The sequence below is a fragment of the Aegilops tauschii genome, chromosome 2 (genome assembly GCF_002575655.3).
Source record: "Aegilops tauschii subsp. strangulata cultivar AL8/78 chromosome 2, Aet v6.0, whole genome shotgun sequence".
In the NCBI taxonomy this organism is placed as follows: Eukaryota; Viridiplantae; Streptophyta; class Magnoliopsida; order Poales; family Poaceae; genus Aegilops; species Aegilops tauschii.
In genome coordinates this window covers 442906757-442917686 of record NC_053036.3, presented here as the reverse complement: position 1 = coordinate 442917686, position 10930 = coordinate 442906757, and positions in this window count along the sequence as shown.

The following is a 10930-nucleotide window of genomic DNA, read 5'->3' as shown; positions in this document are numbered from 1 at the left end:
CAAACAAATAATACAAAGAAAAATGGGCAAGTTGGGGGCACTCCAGTTCCCAATTATAATACCCTTAGTTTTGAAAACCCTAGCCATGTAATTTGAAAAACAGGAATTAGACAAAACAAATTACGATGTATACCCCCATCTCCCTTGGGTGGGGCTCCCGGTTTCACACTGGCGTGTAGGTGCAGTTTGCAACTTTGCCATTGGACACCCAACATATTTAGTGTTGTCCGAGAGGCAAACAATACCTGCAAAAATATGGTGTTCCAAATGCCAATCTGCTGGACACAAGGCGGGCGATTGCGAGACGCAGCAATACTGCTTCATTTGTAACAAGACCAATCACCCGATGACCATGCGACGGTGCCCAGTCCTGAAGTTACCAAGCCGGTGGCGATGCTCTGTGGTTACGGAACTGAAAGCATGTCGTTTTTTAGACGCCTGTTAATTTTTGTAGGGAGAATCTCTCACCGCAGAACTCACTGACAGCTTTGGTATCGATTTTGGGCGGTTCACTTTCTGCCGATATTGTGGAGGTAGAGGTGGGCAAGATCGCTCAGTTTTAGCACGAGTGGACTTGGGAGGCTGTACCACATGGTGAGGATGCATTTCTGATGTCCTTTCCTAGTGAGCATGTTTTGCAGAGGGTGATCAGTTTTGTAGTTTTCCTCAAGTCTCATAATGTCACCATCGAGTTCAAGCCCTGCAAGTCAGAGGAGATACCACATGTTTCAAGCTTATTCCTATTTGCTACATGTGCATGGAGTGCCTCACGCTCTTCATCACTTTTTGGGTCTCTGGGCGGTCGGCTCGGTTATTGGAGCTACTCTGGATGTTGATCTTCTATGTTTGCGTCGCAGAGGAATTGTTCCTATTCAAGTAGCGGTGCTAAACCTCGACGCTTTCAAGAGAAGGACAATTGATTCCCTTTCTTCTGACGTGGTCGTTCAGAGGAAGGGTTATGAGTTCCGGTACAACCTGGAAAAACAGGACTTCCGCGTTGATGCTGATTTTGTGCCTCGAGTATGGGAGCACGGGGATGATCTAGGAGGCGACAAGGGAAATGACAGGGAGGACACATCGGAGGGAAATGATCCAGTTGAAGGAAATATGCCCTAGCGGCAATAATAAAGTTATTATTTATTTCCTTATTTCATGATAAATGTTTATTATTCATGCTAGAGTTGTATTAACCAGAAACTTGATACATGTGTGAATACATAGACAAAAAGAGTGTCACTAGTATGCCTCTACTTGACTAGCTCGTTGAATCAAAGATGGTTAAGTTTCCTAGCCATAGACATGAGTTGTCATTTGATTAACGGGATCACATCATTAGGAGAATGATGTGATTGACTTGGCCCATTCCGTTAGCTTAGCACTTGATCGTTTAGTATTCTGCTATTGCTTTCTTCATGACTTATACATGTTCCTATGACTATGAGATTATGCAACTCCCGTTTACCGGAGGAACACTTTGTGTGCTGCCAAACGTCACAGCGTAACTGGGTGATTATAAAGGTGCTCTACAGGTGTCTCCGAAAGTACTTGTTGGGTTGGCGTATTTCAAGATTAGGATTTGTCACCGATTGTCGGAGAGGTATCTCTGGGCCCACTCGGTAATACACAAATCACTATAAGCCTTGCAAGCATTATAACTAATGAGTTAGTTGCGGGATGATGTATTACGGAACGAGTAAAGAGACTTGCCGGTAACGAGATTGAACTAGGTATTGAGATACCGACGATCAAATCTCGGGAAAGTAACATACCGATGACAAAGGGAACAACGTATGTTGTTATGCGGTTTGACCAATAAAGATCTTCGTAGAATATGTAGGAGCCAATATGAGCATCCAGGTTCCGCTATTGGTTATTGACCAGAGATGTGTCTCAGTCATGTCTACATAGTTCTCGAATCTGTAGGGTCCGCACGCTTAACGTTCGGTGACGATTTGTATTATGAGTTATGTGATTTGATGTACCGAAGGTAGTTCAGAGTCCCGGATGAGATCGGGCACATGACGAGGAGTCTCGAAATGGTCGAGACGTAAAGATCGATATATTGGACGATTACATTCGGACATCGGAAAGGTTCCGAGTGATTCGGGTATTTTTTGGAGTACCGGAGAGTTACGGGAATTCGTATTGGGCCTTAATGGGCCATACGGGAAAGGAGAGAAAGGCCTCAAAAGGTGGCCGCACCCCTTCCCATGGTCTGGTCCGAATTGGACTAGGGAGGGGGGGTGCCCCCTTCCTTCCTTCTCCTTTTCCCTTCCCTTTTTCCTATTCCATGTGGGAGGAGGAATCCTACTAGGACTCCACACTTCTGGCGCGCCCTAGGGGCTGGCCGGCCTCCCCTCCTCCATCCTTTATATACGGGGGCAAGGGGGCACCTCTAGACACACAAGTTGATCTGTTGATCTCTCCCAGCCGTGTGCGGTGCCCCCCTCCACCATAATCCACCTCGGTCATATCGTAGCGGTGCTTAGGCGAAGCCCTGCGTCGGTAGCAACATCATCACCGTCATCACGCCGTTGTGCTGACGGAACTTTCCCGTGAAACTCTGCTGGATCGGAGTTCGCGGGACGTCATGGAGCTGAACGTGTGCTGAACTCGGAGGTGCCGTGCGTTTGGTACTTGGATCGGTCGGATCGTGAAGACGTACGACTACATCAACCGCGTTGTGCTAACGCTTCCGCTTTCGGTCTACGAGGGTACGTTGACAACACTCTCCCCTCTCGTTGCTATGCATCACCATGATCTTGCATGTGCGTAGGATTTTTTTTGAAATTACTACATTCCCCAACAGTGGCATCCGAGCCAGGTTTATGCGTAGAGGTTATATGCACGAGTAGAACACAAGTGAGTTGTGGGCGATACAAGTCATACTGCTTACCAGCATGTCATACTTTGGTTCGGCGGTATTGTTGGATGAAGCGGCCCGGACCGACATTACGCGTACGCTTACGCGAGACTGGTTCTACCGACGTGCTTTGCACACAGGTGGCTGGCAGGTGTCAGTTTCTCCAACTTTAGTTGAATCGAGTGTGGCTACGCCCGATCCTTGTGAAGGTTAAAACATCACTAACTTGACGAACTATCGTTGTGGTTTTGATGCGTAGGTAAGAACGGTTCTTGCTCAGCCCGTAGCAGCCACGTAAAACTTGCAACAACAAAGTAGAGGACGTCTAACTTGTTTTTGCAGGGCATGTTGTGATGTGATATGGTCAAGACGTGATTTGATATAAGTTTTTGTATGAGATGATCATGTTTTGTTGAAGTTATCGGCAACTGGCAGAACCCTTATGGTGTCTCTTTATTGCATAAGATGCAAGCGCCAAATAATTGCTTTACTTTATCGCTATGTGTTGGGGATCGTTGCAGAAATTAAAATTTTTCTACGCATCACCAAGATCAATCTATGGAGCTTACTAGCAACGAGAGGGGAGTGCATCTTCATACCTTTGAAGATCACGATGCGGAAGCGTTGCAAGAACGCGGTTGGAGGAGTCGTACACGTAGCGATTCAGATCGCAGCAGAATCCGATCCAAGCACCGAACAACGGTGTTTCAACACACGTGCAGCCCGGTGACGTCTCCCGCACCTTGATCCAGCAAGGAGGAGGGAGAGGTTGAGGAAGAAGGCTCCAACAGCAGCACGACGGCGTGGTGGTGGTGGAGTGGCAGTTCTCCGGCAGGGCTTCACCAAGCTCACGCGGAGGAGGAGAGGTGTTGGGGAGGAGAGGGGCTGCGCCTTGGATGTGGTGCTGCAGCCTTTCCTCCACCCCTCTATTTATACGGAAAAGGGGTCCGGTGTTGGTGAACGTAGCAGAAATTCAAAATTTTCTACGCATCACCAAGATCAATCTATGAAGTAATCTAGCAACGAGGGGAAGGGGAGTGCATCTACATATCCTTGTAGATCGCGATGCGGAAGCGTTGCAAGAACGCGGATGAGGGAGTCATACTCGTAGCGATTCAGATCGCGGTTGATTCCGATCTAAGCGCCGAATCACGGCGCCTCCGCGTTCAACACACGTGCAGCCCGGTGACGTCTCCCACGCCTTGATCCAGCAAGGGGAGAGGGAGAGGTTGGGGAAGACTCCATCCAGCAGCAGCAAGACGGCGTGGTGGTGGTGGAGGAGCGTGGCAATCCCGCAGGGCTTCGCCAAGCACCGCGGGAGAGGAGGAGGAGGGAGAGGGGTAGGGCTGCACCGAAAGAGAGACGTTCTCATGTGTCTTGGGCAGCCCAAACCTCAACTATATATAGGGGGGGAGGGGGCTGCGCCCCCTCTAGGGTTTCCACCCCCAAGGCCTGGCGGCCAGCCCTAGATCCCATCAAGGGGGCGGCCAAGGGGAGGAGAGGGGACCTAGGGTTTGCCCCCTCCCACTCTCCCATGCGCCTTGGGCCTTGGTGGGGGGGCGCACCAGCCCACCTGGGGCTGGTCCCCTCCCACACTTGGCCCACGCAGCCTTCTGGGGCTGGTGGCCCCACTTGGTGGACTCCCGGGACCCTCCCGGTGGTCCCGGTACATTACCGATATCACCCGAAACTTTTCCGGTGACCAAAACAGGACTTCCCATATATAAATCTTTACCTCCGGACCATTCCGGAACTCCTCGTGACGTCCGGGATCTCATCCGGGACTCCGAACAACATTCGGTAACCACGTACATACTTTCCCTATAACCCTAGCGTCATCGAACCTTAAGTGTGTAGACCCTATGGGTTCGGGAACCATGCAGACATGACCGAGACGTTCTCCGGTCAATAACCAACAGCGGGATATGGATACCCATGTTGGCTCCCACATGTTCCACGATGATCTCATCGGATGAACCACGATGTCGGGGATTCAATCAATCCCGTATACAATTCCCTTTGTCTATCGATATGTTACTTGCCCGAGATTCGATTGTCGGTATCCCTATACCTTGTTCAATCTCGTTACCGGCAAGTCTCTTTACTCGTTCCGTAAATCACATCATCCCGTGATCAACTCCTTGGTCACATTGTGCACATTATGATGATATCCTACCGAGTGGGCCCAGAGATACCTCTCCGTTTACACGGAGTGACAAATCCCAGTCTCGATTCGTGCCAACCCAACAGACACTTTCGGAGATACCTGTAGTGTACCTTTATAGCCACCCAGTTACGTTGTGACGTTTGGTACACCCAAAGCATTCCTACGGTATCCGGGAGTTGCACAATCTCATGGTCTAAGGAAATGATACTTGACATTAGAAAAGCTCTGAGCAAACGAACTACACGATCTTGTGCTAGGCTTAGGATTGGGTCTTGTCCATCACATCATTCTCCTAATGATGTGATCCCGTTATCAACGACATCCAATGTCCATGGTCAGGAAACCGTAACCATCTATTGATCAACGAGCTAGTCAACTAGAGGCTTACTAGGGACATGGTGTTGTCTATGTATCCACACATGTATCTGAGTTTCATATCAATACAATTCTAGCATGGATAATAAACGATTATCATGAACAAGGAAATATAATAATAACCAATTTATTATTGCCTCTAGGGCATATTTCCAACATCCGGCCCCTCTAGATGAGATCTAGAGGGGGGGCGGCGGCCAAGGGGGAGGGGGCTTGCCCCCCAAGCAAGGGGGGCGCCCCCCCTTTAGGGTTCCCCCCAACCCTAGGTGCATGGGCCCTAGGGGGGGTGGCGCCCAACCCACTTAGGGGCTGGTTCCCTTCCACCTACAGCCCATAAGGCCCTCCGGGGTAGGTGGACCCTCCAACCCCTCCGTTGGTCCCGATACAATACCGGTATACCCCCGAATATTTTCGGTGACCGTATGATGACTTCCCATATATAAATCTTCACCTCCGGACCAATCCAGAACTCCTCATGACGTCCGGGATCTCATCCAGGACTCCGAACAACATTCGGTAATCACATACAAACCTTCCTTATAACCCTAGCGTCATCGAACCTTAAGTGTGTAGACCCTACGGGTTCGGGAATCATGCAGACATGACCGAGACACCTCTCTAGCCAATAACCAACAGCGGGATCTGGATACCCATGTTGGCTCCCACACGTTCCACGATGATCTCATCGGATGAACCACGATGTCGAGGATTCAAGCAATCTCGTATACAATTCCCTTTGTCAACCGGTACGTTACTTGCCCGAGATTCGATCGTCGGTATCCCAATACCTTGTTCAATCTCGTTACCGGCAAGTCACTTTACTCGTTCCGTAATGCATGATCCCGTGACCAACTACTTGGTCACATTGAGCTCATTATGATGATGTATTACCGAGTGGGCCCAGAGATACCTCTCCGTCATACGGAGTAACAAATCCCAGTCTCGATCCGTGCCAACCCAACAGACACTTTCGGAGATACCTGTAGTGCACCTTTATGGCCACCCAGTTACGTTGTGACGTTTGGTACACCCAAAGCATTCCTACGACATCCGGGAGTTGCACGATCTCATGGTCTAAGGAAATGATACTTGACATTAGAAAAGCTTTAGCAAACGAACTACACGATCTAGTGTTATGCTTAGGATTGGGTCTTGTCCATCACATCATTCTCCTAATGATGTGATCCCGTTATCAATGACATCCAATGTCCATGGTCAGGGAAACGTAACCATCTATTGATCAACGAGCTAGTCAACTAGAGGCTCACTAGGGACATGTTGTGGTCTATGTATTCACACATGTATTACGATTTCCGGATAACACAATTATAGCATGAACAATAGACAATTATCATGAACAAGGAAATATAATAATAACCATTTTATTATTGCCTCCAGGGCATATTTCCAACAGTCTCCCACTTGCACTAGAGTCAATAATCTAGTTACATTGTGACGAATCGAACACCCATAGAGTTCTGGTGTTGATCATGTTTTGCTCGTGGAAGAGGTTTAGTCAACGGATCTGCGACATTCAGGTCCGTATGCACTTTACAAATATCTATGTCTCCATCTTGAACATTTTCACGAATGGAGTTGAAGAGACCCTTGATATGCCTGGTCTTCTTGTGAAACCTGGGCTCCTTGGCCAGGTCAATAGCTCCAGTGTTGTCACAGAAGAGAGTCATCGGGCCCGACGCATTGGGAATAACTCCTAGGTCGGTAATGAACTCCTTCATCCAGATTGCTTCATGTGCTGCCTCCGAGGCTGCCATGTACTCTGCTTCACATGTAGATCCCGCCACGATGCTTTGCTTGCAACTGCACCAGCTGACTGCCCCACCATTCAAAATATACACGTATCCGGTTTGTGACTTAGAGTCATCCAGATCTGTGTCGAAGCTAGCGTCGACGTAACCCTTTACGACGAGCTCTTCGTCACCTCCATAAACGAGAAACATATCCTTAGTCCTTTTCAGGTACTTCAGGATATTCTTGACCGCTGTCCAGTGTTCCATGCCGGGATTACTTTGGTACCTTCCTACCAAACTTACGACAAGGTTTACATCAGGTCTGGTACACATCATGGCATACATAATAGACCCTATGGCCGAGGCATAGGGGATGACACTCATCTTTTCTCTATCTTCTGCCGTGGTCGGGCATTGAGCCGTGCTTAATCTCACACCTTGCAATACAGGCAAGAACCCCTTCTTGGACTGATCCATATTGAACTTCTTCAATATCTTGTCAAGGTACGTGCTTTGTGAAAGACCAATGAGGCGTCTCGATCTATCTCTATAGATCTTGATGCCTAATATATAAGCAGCTTCTCCAAGGTCCTTCATTGAAAAACACTTATTCAAGTAGGCCTTTATGCTTTCCAAGAATTCTATATCATTTCCCATCAATAGTATGTCATCCACATATAATATGAGAAACGCTACAGAGCTCCCACTCACTTTCTTGTAAACACAGGCTTCTCCATAAGTCTGCGTAAACCCAAACGCTTTGATCATCTCATCAAAGCGAATGTTCCAACTCCGAGATGCTTGCACCAGCCCATAGATTGAGCGTTGGAGCTTGCACACCTTGTCAGCATTCTTAGGATCGACAAAACCTTCTGGCTGCATCATATACAATTCTTCCTTAAGGAAACCATTAAGGAATGCCGTTTTGACGTCCATTTTCCATATCTCATAACCATAGAACGCGACAATTGCTAACATGATTCGGACGGACTTCAGCTTCGCTACGGGTGAGAAAGTCTCATCGTAGTCAACCCCTTGAACTTGTCGATAACCCTTAGCGACAAGCCGAGCCTTATAGATGGTCACATTACCATCCGCGTCTGTCTTCTTCTTAAAGATCCATTTATTTTCTATGGCTCGCCGATCATTGGGCAAGTCAGTCAAAGTCCATACTTCGTTTTCATACATGGATCCTATCTCGGATTTCATGGCTTCAAGCCATTTGTCGAATCCGGGCCCGCCATCGCTTCTTCATAGTTCGAAGGTTCACCGTTGTCTAACAACATGATTTCCAGGACAGGGTTGCCGTACCACTCTGGTGCGGAACGTGTCCTTGTGGACCTACGAAGTTCAGTGGTAACTTGATCATGATCGTCATCATTAACCTTCTCTCTAGTCGGTGCAGGCACCACAGAAACATTTTCTTGTGCTGCGCTACTCTCTGGTTCGAGAAGAGTCATCTCATCAAGTTCCACTTTCCTCCCACTTACTTCTTTCAAGAGAAACTCTTTCTCCAGAAAGGATCCATTCTTGGCAACAAAGATCTTGCCTTCGGATCTGAGGTAGAAGGTATACCCAATAGTTTCCTTAGGGTATCCTATGAAGACGCATTTTTCCGACTTGGCTTCGAGCTTTTCAGGTTGAAGTTTCTTGACATAAGCATCGCATCCCCAAACTTTCAGAAACGACAGCTTAGGTTTCTTCCCAAACCATAATTCATACGGTGTCGTCTCAACGGATTTCGACGGAGCCCTATTTAAAGTGAATGCGGCAGTCTCTAAAGCATATCCCCAAAATGATAGCGGTAGGTCGGTAAGAGACATCATAGATCGCACCATGTCCAACAGAGTGCGATTACGACGTTAGGACACACCATTACGCTGAGGTGTTCCAGGCGGCGTGAGTTGTGAAACAATTCCACATTTCCTTAAGTGCGTGCCAAATTCGTGACTTAAATATTCTCCCCCACGATCTGATCGTAAGAACTTTATTTTCCTGTCATGTTGATTCTCAACCTCACTCTGAAATTCCTTGAACTTTTCAAAGGTCTCAGACTTGTGTTTCATTAAGTAGACATACCCATATCTACTTAAGTCATCAGTGAGGGTGAGAACATAACGATAACCACCGCGAGCCTCAACGCTCATTGGACCACACACATCAGTATGTATGATTTCCAATAAGTTGGTTGCTCACTCCATTGTTCCGGAGAATGGAGTCTTGGTCATTTTGCCCATTAGGCATGGTTCGCATGTGTCAAATGATTCATAATCAAGAGACTCCAAAAGTCCATCTGCATGGAGTTTCTTCATGCGTTTGACACCAATGTGACCAAGGTGGCAGTGCCACAAGTATGTGGGACTATCATTATCAACCTTACATCTTTTGGCATTCACACTATGAATATGTGTAACATCACGTTCGAGATTCAATAAGAATAAACCATTGACCAGCGGGGCATGACCATAAAACATATCTCTCATATAAATAGAACAACCATTATTCTCAGATTTAAATGAGTAGCCATCTCGCATTAAACGAGATCCAGATACAATGTTCATGCTCAAAGCTGGCACTAAATAACAATTATTAAGGTTTAAAACTAACCCCGTAGGTGAATGTAGAGGTAGCGTGCCGACGGCGATCACATCGACCTTGGAACCATTCCCGACGCGCATCGTCACCTCGTCCTTCGCCAGTCTCCGCTTATTCCGCAGCTCCTGTTTTGAGTTACAAATATGAGCAACCGCACCGGTATCAAATACCCAGGAGCTACTACGAGCGCTGGTAAGGTACACATCAATAACATGTATATCACATATACCTTTGGTATTGCCGGCCTTCTTATCCGCTAAGTACTTGGGGCAGTTCCGCTTCCAGTGACCGTTTCCCTTGCAATAAAAGCACGCAGTCTCAGGCTTGGGTCCATGCTTTGGCTTCTTCCCGGCAACTGGCTTACCGGGCGCGGCAACCCCCTTGCCGTCCTTCTTGAAGTTCTTCTTACCCTTGCCTTTCTTGAAACTAGTGGTTTTATTGACCATCAACACTTGATGTTCCTTTTTGATCTCCACCTCCGCTGATTTCAGCATTGAATATACCTCAGGAATGGTCTTTTCCATCCCCTGCATATTGAAGTTCATCACAAAGCTCTTGTAGCTAGGTGGGAGCGACTGAAGGATTCTGTCAACGGCCGTGTCATCCGGGAGATTAACTCCCAGCTGAGATAAGCGATTGTGTAACCCAGACATTTTGAGTATGTGCTCGCTGACCGAACTATTCTCCTCCATCTTACAGCTGTAGAACTTGTCGGAGACTTCATATCTCTCGACCCGGGCATGAGCTTGGAAAACCATTTTCAGCTCTTGGAACATCTCATATGCTCTGTGCTGCTCAAAACGCTTTTGGAGCCCCGGTTCTAAGCTGTAAAGCATGCCACACTGAACCAGGGAGTAATCATCAACACGTGCTTGCCAGGCGTTCATAACGTCTTGGTTTGCTGGGACGGGCGCTTCACCTAGCGGTGCTTCCAGGACATATGCTTTCTTGGCAGCTATGAGGATGATCCTCAAGTTCCGGACCCAGTCCGTATAGTTGCTACCATCGTCTTTCAGCTTGGTTTTCTCTAGGAACGCGTTGAAGTTGAGGTTGACGTTAGCGTGGGCCATTTGATCTACAAGACATATTGTAAAGGTTTTAGACTAAGTTCATGATAATTAAGTTCATCTAATCAAATAATTAATGAACTCCCACTCAGATAGACATCCCTCTAGTCAT